General features: G+C 45.5%; 1 pseudogene; it reads right to left on the reverse strand.

Annotated features, from left to right (window-relative positions):
* Positions 1-779: 779 nt before the first annotated feature.
* LOC133362116 (tumor protein p73-like) lies at positions 780-10,167 on the reverse strand (annotated as a pseudogene).
* Between the last annotated feature and the right edge of the window lie 1,642 nt (positions 10,168-11,809).

Consider the following 11,809-nt stretch of genomic DNA (forward strand, 5'->3'; position numbering starts at 1 on the left):
ACGTGTTGTATATTTCAACTCCAGATGACTTAAACGGCACGTTTTATCGTTATACTTGACTTTACCGAAAAAACCAAGAATAATTCCTGCAGTCACGAAAGCTCCAAAATTAAGAAGGAACAAAACTGACAAGTCATTCACTTCTTTCTTGGAAGAGACAAGTTCCTGCCTTGGGTAGTAAAGCCAAGATGCAGCTTTATGTTTTATTGACTGCATTCTGTAAAAAAAAAAACTATGCAAGCAAGCTCAAAGGAAATTCGATTTAAAGCTTTCGTGACTGCAGGGATTCATCTTCTTGGTTCTTTCGGTAAAGTCACGTAGAATGGAAATAAAATAATAATAAATAAAAACAGACTCTGTCTTCTCGACAGACCTGTTCTTCACCTGAGGACGGCTGCTTGCGTTCTGGCCGAAACGTCGTTCTTTCGGTAAAGTCACGTAGAAGGAAAATAATAACAATAAAACATCATAAAATAATTCTCACGACGTTTCGGCCACAACGCAAGCAGCCGTCTCAGGTGGAGAACAGGTCTGTCGACCGTGACTTTACTGAAGAACCAAAGAAGATGAATCCCTGCAGTCACGAAAGCTTTAATCGAAAGACACCAGCTTATTTACCCCAGGCTTTTCATACAACGTGCATCCCACGGCCCACACAACCTCCCACCATCATCCATCTATCGCTCACCCCCCTCCTCTCCTCACTCCAGCCCCTCCTCTTCTTCGATGTCAGAGCATGAAGACAATTTTGGCATCTGCTCCTGGGCACCTCCAGGCTGCTACTTGCCTCCCCAGCTGCCAGCACGAGGAAAGTCAACGGCTTGGCGAGCGTGCGCTCGCAAATTGTATTTGGCAATGCTGCTTTTGCGATACCGATTGCCGACAGAGGACAGATGACTGCCAGAGGGCCGCAGCGCTGGGAACACTTTGGCACGGATGCCATCCTTGGTGTCGATGCCTGTCATCGTTGTCGTCCTCGGAGCTGAGGTGGACTGTCTCCTCACTGGACGAGCGCTGCAGCGTCGTCTCGCTGGAGATCGTGGTCGACACACCATGCTCTTCGATTCCACTCAATAGCAGTTGCTTTTTGGCTTCTGGGACTCCCAGTTCATCCAAGTCCTAAAATCCAGCGAAACACAGAAAATATGCACACACACACACACACACCAAATTTTGTTCAGCGATACAACATTGATAATTGGTTTTTTACCCTTCTATCTGGCAACAAAACTGACACCTTTTTACAAGGAGTCATGTTGTATAGACCGCAATACCTTGCAGTCATAATGCAAACAAAAAACATAACTCTGATAATGTATGCACTGTCCTTGAAGTTGATTGGTCCACACCCGAGACAAGTATTGCGGTCTATACAAACATGACTCCTTGTAAAAAGGTGTCAGTTATGTTGCCAGATAGAAGGGTAAAAAAACAATTATGATATTTTTACTGGCAAATGAGGGTTCCCATAGTGTACGATACAACATTCTTCAAATTTCTGACGACGTGTATTCCTCAGAGTAATTAATGTACAAAATCAGTCGGTAGTACTGGTAGGAACCACCTGGTTCCACCAGCCCACAGGGGATTATTGTGTCTGTCCGTCGTGCATCCAAAAATGGGAGGGGTGGGGCTGGGTGGGGAGGGGAGGGTGGGGAGGGGCTGGGTGGGGAGGGGAGGGTGGGGAGGGGAGGGTGGGTAGGGGCTGGGTGGGGAGGGTGGAGAGGGGCTGGGTGGGGAGGGGTGGGGCTGGGTGGGGAGGGGCTGGTCACCCCGTGGTGCCCTTATAAAACTCAACGTTTAACCTACTCACGACGGCTTGTGCCCGGCCCTCACAGTTGGCCATTGACCGAGCAACCCAACGTTCCTACCCGCTCCCTCCGCAGGAGGAATGTGTTTTATTTGTACCCACTACTGGATCAGGACTCCTCAGCCTCCTCACTCGAGCTATGTGACGATCCATCTATCAACTACACACGAACTAATCTCACAACTCGAATCTCTGTGGTGGTCATCCTCTTGGTGATGTGTGCTCTACTTTGGATGCCACTCCAACACCGGTCTTGTTTCCCAGCCACAATGCAGTCCAGTGATGTTCCCTTGCCGAAGCCCATCTACTTTTTTGCAGTTGTCAATGTTTCTTATTTGCATGTTTCGGTATCCACGTGTAATGGGTTCCGGAGACACTTGTAGAGGTAACTTCTTTATTACAATACAACACTCCAACAGTCCTGATACTCTGTTACAGCCTAGGTACACAGCCTAGATACACAGCCTAGGTACACAGCCTAGGTACACAGCCTAGGTACACAGCCTAGGTACACAGCCTAGGTACACTGCTCTGGCTACGCTCTGGGGTCCTCCGGCTACAACTACCCTAGGGGAGGCTACCTGACCCGACCCAGCCAAGGTGCGGGTCTGGACTCTGGCTTCCTCGGAACTCGCCCTCACAAGGACGTAGAGCCGGGAGTCCCAGAGTCCCACCACTGGCCCTCACAGCGCCCCGGCCCTTACAAGGACAAGCGGGACGAGGGGGTACAGGGTCCTAAGCTGGCTGGCTGGCGGGTCTTGACCTGCGACTGGCCCCAATCGGCCAGGGAGCTGCCCTTTTATGCCTCGTGCCCAACGAGGGGTGGGGTTGTGTGTGCCTCCAGATATCTCACAGAGCGCACACAGTCCCCCCCCCCCCCCCGTTGGTGGCGCCAAGGGGTTTAACTGTCTGGGGTGCCTGGGATCCTAGCGCCTGGCGCCAAGAGGCTTAAGTGTCTGGGGTGCCTGGGATCCTAGCGCCTGCCGCCAAGGGCTTCTCTGCCTAGGGTCCCAGAGCCCCCTCTTGTGGCACGACAATCCTCACTACTCACCACTCACCCTCACCACTCACCCTCACCACTCACACTCACCCCTCTCCCTCACCACTCACCCCTCTCCCTCACCACTCACGCTCACCACTCACCCTCACCACTCACCACTCACCCACACACGTATTAACTCTTTACAAGTTTAATTCCAACCTTCCATCTTCTCCAAGCTTCTTTGTGCATTTTTTATGTTGCAGAAAAACTTGCACAACTTAAAAATAAATCCCAATCCTGTAAACGTTAAAAAACACGCGTAGTTTGCATGGAAGCGTCCGTAGGAACTTGCCTGTAGAGTAACGTCCATCAGCTGTTGGACACTCGACAATCCACGTGAAGTGAAATTCTCCAAAAACTCCAAGCAGTCGATTTGTTTCAGGAAGCTTGAGACACGAAAAAACAACAACACACAAGGCTCCAAAATGTTAATACCAAATACAAGAAGCACGAACAAGTACTTTGTACGGCTGTATTACATTAACTTGCACATTTTTACTCCGTCAACATTGCGATTAGAAATAACATGTGAAGCAACACTTACATTGCTTGTACTGTATATCCCTATGGAAAATAATGACATTTTTTATTGGAAATCCAAGTGCAAAAATCAGCCCAAACACCATTACGAATTTTGCGTTTCGATTTAAAGCTTTCGTGACTGCAGGGATTCATCTTCTTGGTTCTTTCGGTAAAGTCACGTAGAAGGGAAGTAATAAAATAATAAAAATAAAACATAATAAAATAATTCTCACGACGTTACGGCTGCTTGCGTTGTGGCTGAAACGTCGTGAGAATTATTTTATCATGTATATTATATTATTATATTATTTTATTATGTTTTATATTTATTATTCTATTACTTCTCTTCTACGTGGTGACTTTACCGAAAGAACCAAGAAGATGAATCCTGCAGTCACGAAAGCTTTAAATCGAAAAATGACGACGATGTTTAAAGGTGGCGACGATGATGCACCTAAAGGGCACTTACTTGTAAAGAGCGTTGCCAGGCTTGCCGCTGTCCGGCAGGGTTCCAAGCCGGGCCCGTGGGTTGTCTCCGTCCGGTGGCCGTGGGGGACCATTGGATCCATTTGCTTCACCCGTCACAACATTCTGTGCAACGCCTGCAACCAGTGGATGAGCATTCGCAATAAAAACATTTACACCTCAACACATATACGAGTAATATTGAATTCATCCTCTTGGTTCTTTCGGTAAAGTCATCACGTAGAAGGGAAGTAATAAAATAATAAAACATCATAAAATAATTCTCACGACGTTTCGGCCACAACGCAAGCAGCCGTCCTCAGGTGGAGAACAGAGCTGTCGGGAAGACAGCGTCTGACAGACCTGTTCTTCACCTGAGGACGGCTGCTTGCGTTGTGGTCGAAACGTCGTGAGAATTGTATTTTATCGTGTTTTATTTTTATTATTTTATTACTTCCCTTCTACGTGACGACTTTACCGAAAGAACCAAGAAGACTGCGTATCACTTTGTGGCAAATTGTGTCGCGTCTTTCAATTCGCCCGCGTGCCGCCACGTCCCGTGCAGAGAAATGTGCTGCGCCGAGCAGGGAGAGCTTGCGTCACCTGATGAGGAACCTTCGCCGGCACTGGAGGGTCCCTGGCTGCCGGCCAAGACTTCCTGTGAACACTCGCTTCCGTGTCGGCTGAGGTTGGACGGCCTGCCACGCAATTCCGTCACGTATCTGGGAGGGAGAAAAAACCCCAAAAATTAACCCGTAAAAACAAAGTTTTTCACTATAAATCCTTTATATGCGTGGCATCGGTTTAATTTTATTTTTTCATTCTAGATTTGAAGCTTTCGTGACTGCAAGGATTCATATTCTTAGGTTTTTCGGTAAAGTCACGTAGGTAAAAAATTAAAATTAATAAAAGTCAAATAAAATAAAAACAAAGTTTTTCACTATAAATCCTTTATATGCGTGGCATCGGTTTTATTTTATTATTCATTTCTGTTTTTCTTGAGTAAGAGTTTCATTTTAATCACATTGGTATTTTAAATTAAATATAAGGAAAGTCGTATATAAGGATTATAAGGTTTTCAGTTTTTGTATGATTGTTTATATTGTACATTTTTGTTGTTTTCTTGAATAATTTTCTGTGTTTAGGAAAATATATGATTGTGTTAGTGAAACATTTTTTTTTTCCTAAAAGTGGAAAATTTAGGAAAACATTTTCCACAAAAATTAATTGTCACGCACAACGAGTCTGTGTGCAAAATGTCAGTTCGATTGGATCACGAGAAGTGGGTTAAAAAACGACCAAAAGATTTCCACGGTCCTAAGCGCGCAAGCAAGTGAACTTAATATAAAGGATTTTAAAAACCCAAAAAAATAGTGGTTGATGCACATGACAACTGCATCTTTTCTCATTGCACAACCTGATGTCAATGAACTACTGCTCAGTATTCATAACCAACATGGGAGTTATTTACATTACATAGACACTGAATATTGATATATTGCATAATTTTTGAATATGGAAATCTTTTTTTAGATATTTTCCATTTGGATCATAAGATGGACATGTGCTTAAAGTTAAAATATGAAGATATAATCCACATTCCAATGAGTTAAACTCTGATAATGCCCCACATGCTTATCACAACATCAACTGCAATGCATCTGATCTCATAAGCTAGGTTGGGTTCAGCGTGGGTGACCATCCTATATACATTGCCCACAGCGAGCCATGCACAAATCTCCACGTATGTTGATGCTTCACACCTTTACCAACTCACACATACCAGTCGGGAATTATACAGAAAGTTCAGTGTCCATGCATCTGTCATGCTCAGCATCTCCCATATAGTATGTCAGAGGAAAATATTAATAAAATACAAAAATGTGATCTTGCAAAGCATTGCCTTTCCAACATTTCGAATCCAAAATAAAAAAATTAACCCGTAAAAACAAAGTTTTTCACTATAAATCCTTTATATGCGTGGCATCGGTTTTATTTTATTATTCATTTCTGTTTTTCTTGAGTAAGAGTTTTATTTTTATCACATTGGTATTTTAAATTAAATATGACAAAAATGTTTTCCTAAAAAGTGGAAAATTTAGGAAATTTTTTTCACGAAAATAAATTGTCACGCACAACGAGTCTGCGTGCAAAATGTCAGCTCGATTGGATCACGGGAAGTGGGTTAAAAAACGACCGAAAGATTTGCACGGTCGTAAGCGCGCAAGCAAGCGAACTTAATATAAAGGATTTAAAAAGCAACACTTTGGTGCATCCAACAGGAAGCCGTTTGTCAATCACGTCAATTGGAACAAACTTCGCAACTGCATTGCTCTAACCGGATGGCAATGACTGCTTGAAAGTAGGTGAGCAAGTGTCACTGTGAAACCAATAGTACCTTCAAATTCAGATTTGTATGTAACATGTCAGATTTGTATGTAACATTATGTAGTTGTGCAGTGTATAATGAAGTAGCAGCTGGAAAATCAAGACAGATTTGCATCAGCATGAACATGAATTGAATAATGGCTGTTTGAAAGTCGAACAGTCAACAGGCAAACAAATAACAGCTTCAAATTAAAATTTCGGTGCAGGATGTCAAATTTAATAAAGCGTTGTCAAATGTATTTCGTTGCAATAATACAAAACATTCTCTGTGAATGATTTAAAATTAAAACGATTCTTCCAGGAGAAAACATTATTCACTAATAATTTGCATATCAAGAGGAATTTAGCATATTTATGGCAAATGCAGGTATGTGATTAGTACTACTCATGCCCGTGCATTATGCAGGATTAGCAGCATCAAAGGGAGGGGATATGGAAATATGCTAAATTCCTCTTGATATGCAAATTATTTTGTCAAGGCTCCCCCTTTCCCCCCCCCTTCCAACCCAGCTTATATACATGCTCCAAGCACGTGTGCTGTTTCATTCAGACGCTGTCTTTCCGACAGACCTGGTTTTCACCTGAGGACGGCTGCTTGCGTTGTGGCCGAAACGTCGTGAGAATTATTTTATTATTTTTCTTTTTATCATTTTATTACTTCCCTTCTGTTGCTACCATTTAATTACAGCAGCAATCGGGAACTTGTCTCGCACGAGCAGCGATGTGTCTATTTCGTGTTCACGTACCGTTGTTGCTGCAGGTTGCGCAACACACTGACAACATCCTTGGGCAGCATTCGGACCAGCTCCAGGCTTTCCTTGATTTTTTTTAATATTTCAAAATGTTCTCTCCCGTGCACCTACATACATACAGACCGCAGAGCAAATTCTTTAAAACATCAAATGCTTATTGTGAATTCTAGATTTGAAGCTTTCGTGACTGCAAGGATTCATATTCTTAGGTTTTTTCGGTAAAGTCACGTAGGTAAAAATTCAAATTAATAAAAGTAAAATAAAATAAAAATCACGACGTTTCTATTGCAACACAAGCAATCATCATCAGGTATAAATGAAATAGCAACAAAAAATTCTAACCAGAACAACTATAGACAGACATATGAGCAGACAGATATCACCAAGATACATAGAGAGAGAGTAACACAGGTACAGAGAGGGAGATCGTCTCTGTGGAGTGGCCTTAAATAGGCAGAGGGGGCAGTGGCAGAGAGAGGGAGGGGTTAGAGACAAAATTTACATGTCAATGAGTACGGAAAACGAGGAATTTAAACGAAAGCAGGTAACTACCAGGAGGTGAAATATGTCTTCTTGGTCGGATGGCCAATTGCTGCCACAGTTGCTTGAAGTCATCAGCATGTCGTGCACCACTTTCACGCAGCCTGAGGATTTGGTTAAGTGGCAAAAAGCGGACAGGTAAGGCGAGTACACGCAGGGACAATTTCTTTCAGAATAATTCATTGAAATTATGTCATCATGGGACCTCCCTTGCCAGTAGCAAAATATACTAATAGGGGTTTTCACCTTTTTTCTGGCAACAAAACTGATACCTTTTGCAAGGAATCATACTTACATTAACCACAATACTTGCAGTCAAATGCAAACAAAAAACAATACTCTGATAATTTATGCATTGTCTTTGAAACTGATTGGTCCACACCAGAGACAGCTTTCTTTAGAGCCTAGTCTCATATGGTGTTCGACCAGATGACGCCAAAAGGCGTCATCATGGGACCCTCCTTTGCCAGTACCAAAATATACTAAAATATAGGGGTTTTCACCTTTTTTCTGGCAACAAAACTGACACCTTTTGCAAGGAATCATACTTACATTAACCACAATACTTGGCGTCATCTGGTCGAAAACCATATGAGACGAGGCTCTAAAGAAAGCTGTCTCTGGTGTGGACCAATCAGTTTCAAAAACAATGCATAAATTATCAGAGTATTGTTTTTTGTTTGCATTTGACTGCAAGTATTGTGGTTAATGTAAGCATTATTCCTTGCAAAAGGTGTCAGTTTTGTTGCCAGAAAAAAGGGGAAAACCCCTATTAGTGAAATTATATAATTTACAAAAACCTCAAATGTTATTAATAGCTAGACAGCACGTGTGTGTGAACAAGGGGCAGTCAAAGTGATCACCTTGGGAGTTCGTATCAGAAGCCGCCTCTCCACTCGGTCGCTGACTGCTGCCAGAAGACACCTTAGGCACTTGTGGGGTGTGCTCAACTGGCTGAGCCTGTGGAGACTGACAAGTCTGGGTTGCTGCCTCTGCCAAGGCAGGATGATACTGCTGCACAGACTGAGCTGCATTCTGCCTGGTGTGTGAAGGAGCCTTCCAATTGTTTGGAGACTGCTGCTGCTGCTGCAGCTCCTCATCGTCTTGATGCATGCACCGCTCGTCCATTTTGATATCTTCGAGATTTGAAGCTTTCACGACTGCAAGGAATCATACTCTTAGTTTTTTTCGGTAAAGTCACGTAGGTAAAAAATGAAATTAAAATCAAATAAAAATCACGACGTTTCGGAAGCAACACAAGCTTCCGTCTTCAAGTGATACAGATATTTGGCTGTGACAGTTTCACCTGAAGACGGAAGCTTGTGTTGCTTCCGAAACGTCGTGATTTTTATTATTTTATTTTTATTAATTTTTATTTCATTCTTCACCTACATTTTTACATCTCTCCCCGGCGAAGCACACACTCGGGTCTCGCAGCAGAATCGGCCCAGTACCTGGCCACTAAAACAAATAGGCAGAAAACAAATGCATTAAAACAATTTTTTTATGGGCAGCCATTGTAAGGCATGTTTTTACTTAACCCGCCAAAACAGAATTTCAAGAAATTACAGGAAAAGATAAAATAGTTTAAAAACATTACAATGTCTCTTCAACCACGACTATAGAGACATGGTAATCGCAATAATTGTACACTTAGACATTTTCAATGTTCAGCCCTATAAAACTGGCAGCAGACATTGTATGTAGCTAGGGTTCCCAAGTTTCGTACATAACAGGATAAACTCCACACCCTCAAAATGGGGGGTTCCCCAAGGCTCTGTACTAGGTTCCCTGCTCTTCACAGCCTACACTTCCCCGATCGGCCGGCTCATTGCAAGCTTCGGTGTTAAGCATCACTCATACGCGGATGACACGATTATATTCACCGCCATCGATTCTAGCAATGCATCTGGATTCGAGAGGCTCTCGGAATGTACCACCGCCATGCAACAATGGTTCACTGCACACAACCTAGCCCTTAATCCGAAAAAGTCAGTGGCCATCATGTTAGGTACCAAGTGTAACGGGTTCCGGAGACACTTGTAGAGGTAACTTCTTTATTACAATACAACACTCCAACAGTCCAACTCTCCAACAGTCCTGATACTCTGTTACAGCCTAGCTACACAGCCTAGATACTCTACTCTGGCTACGCTCTGCAACTCGCCCTCACAAGGTCGTAGAGTCGGGAGTTCCAGAGTCCCACCACTGGCTCTCACAGCATCCCAGGGTCTTCAGATGGCTGGTCGTGGGTCTTGGGTCTTGAGTTACAACTGGGCCCTGATCGTCCAGGGAGCTCTCCTTTTATGCCTAGTCTAACGAGGGGTGGGGCCGTGTGCGCCACCAGACATCCCACAGAGCACACACAGCCCCCCCCCCCCGTTGGCGGCGCCAAAAAGGCTTAAGCGCCTGGGAACCCAACGCCTGGCGCCCAGAGGCTTAATAGTCTGGACCCTCTGGGAACCCAGTGCCTGGCACCCAGAGGCTTAAGCGTCTGGACTTGCCTGGGATCCCAGAGCCCCCAGCAGCCCCTCCCTTCTTATGTCACTACACAAGCAACGTCTCAATTCAGCAGCACTCCCCACACACATACACATCTTCGGTCACATCAACAAGTTCACCGACCACTTCAGGTACCTCGGTATCATCCTCGATTCAACTTTATCCTTCGACCGTCAAACCAACCATATCATCAGCTCATGTAACTTTCACCTGAAGGCTCTTAGACACATACGTCCTCTCATCTCTACTGAAATTGCCAACACTTTGGCATGTTGCATAGTTGGGTCTCGCCTTGACTATTGCAACTCCGTCCTAGTCCGGACCTCCGCTGGCAACCTAAAGAAACTTCAAAGACTACAAAATAACCTAGCACGCGTCGTCATTGCCCACACTCTTCCCCGTCTCGACTCACTAGCTCGTCTCCGCGCTCTCAACTGGCTCCCCATCGCCAGCAGGGTCACATACAAGACCGCCTGCCTCTGCCACAACGCCTTCATATCCGCCTGCCTGCCGTATCTTTCTTCATTACTGACAACTTGCAGCTCAGCACACGGCAGATGCCTGCACAGCGCGACTCACGACCTCCTCTCGATACCAAGATCCAGGATGGTCATCGTGTCTACGCGCCACTTCTCGGTGGCAGCCCCAACAGTCTGGAACAATATCCCTCTGCACATTCGCAGCATCACCTCAATCGCCTCCTTCAAGAGACACTTAAAAACTCACCTCTACAACCACGTGCTTTTGAGTGACTCTGAGCTTGGCTCCGCGCCTCTGAGTTGCGGCCACTACGTCTGCAAATTTGCGCGCGTTACAAATTGTACTATTATTATTATATTATTACCCACCCACTCACCCACTCACTCACTCACACACCCACTCACTCACCCAGTCGCTCACCCACCCACTCACACACCCACGCACACACCCACTCAATCACCCACCAACTCACACACCCACTCACTCACTCATCACAGTCGCTCGCTCACTCACACACACACTCATCTACCCACTCACCCACCCACCTACACACTCACACACTCACTCACCCACCCACTCACACACCCACTCACTCACACACCCACCTACACACTCACACACTCACTCACTGACCCAATCGCTCACTCACTCACTCGCCCAGTCGCTCACACACTAACCCACACACTCAACACCCACTCACACACTCACCCACCCACTCACTCACCCAGTCGCTCACACACTCACCCACACACTCATCCACCCACTCATCCACTCACACACCCACTCACTCACCCAGTCGCTCACCCACCCACTCACCCAACCACTCACACACTCACTCACCCACTCACCCAGTCACTCACTCACCCACTCATTCACTCATCCACCCACTCACACACTCACCCACATACTCATCCACTCACCCGCCCACTCACCCACCCACTCACTCACCAAGTCGCTCGCTCACTCACTCACCCAGTCGCTCACACACTAACCCACCCAGTCGCTCACACACTCACCCACACACTCACCTACCCACTCACACACCCATTCATCCACCCACCCACCCCCTCGCCCACTCACTCACCCAGTCGCTCACTCACTCACCCAGTCGCTCACACACTCACCCACACACTCATCCACCCACTCACTCACCCACCCACTCACCCACCCACCCACCCACTCATCCACTCACCTACTCACCCACCCACACACTCATCCACCCACTCACCCACACAGGAGCAGGTGATGATGAGAGGCTTGGCTGATAGAGGTACCAGCAACAGCACCACAGCAGCAGCAATGGTGCAG

Source organism: Lethenteron reissneri, unplaced genomic scaffold (assembly GCF_015708825.2).
Source record: "Lethenteron reissneri isolate LAM-NWPU_2019-01 unplaced genomic scaffold, ASM1570882v1 scaffold_1374, whole genome shotgun sequence".
Classification (NCBI taxonomy): domain Eukaryota; kingdom Metazoa; phylum Chordata; class Hyperoartia; order Petromyzontiformes; family Petromyzontidae; genus Lethenteron; species Lethenteron reissneri.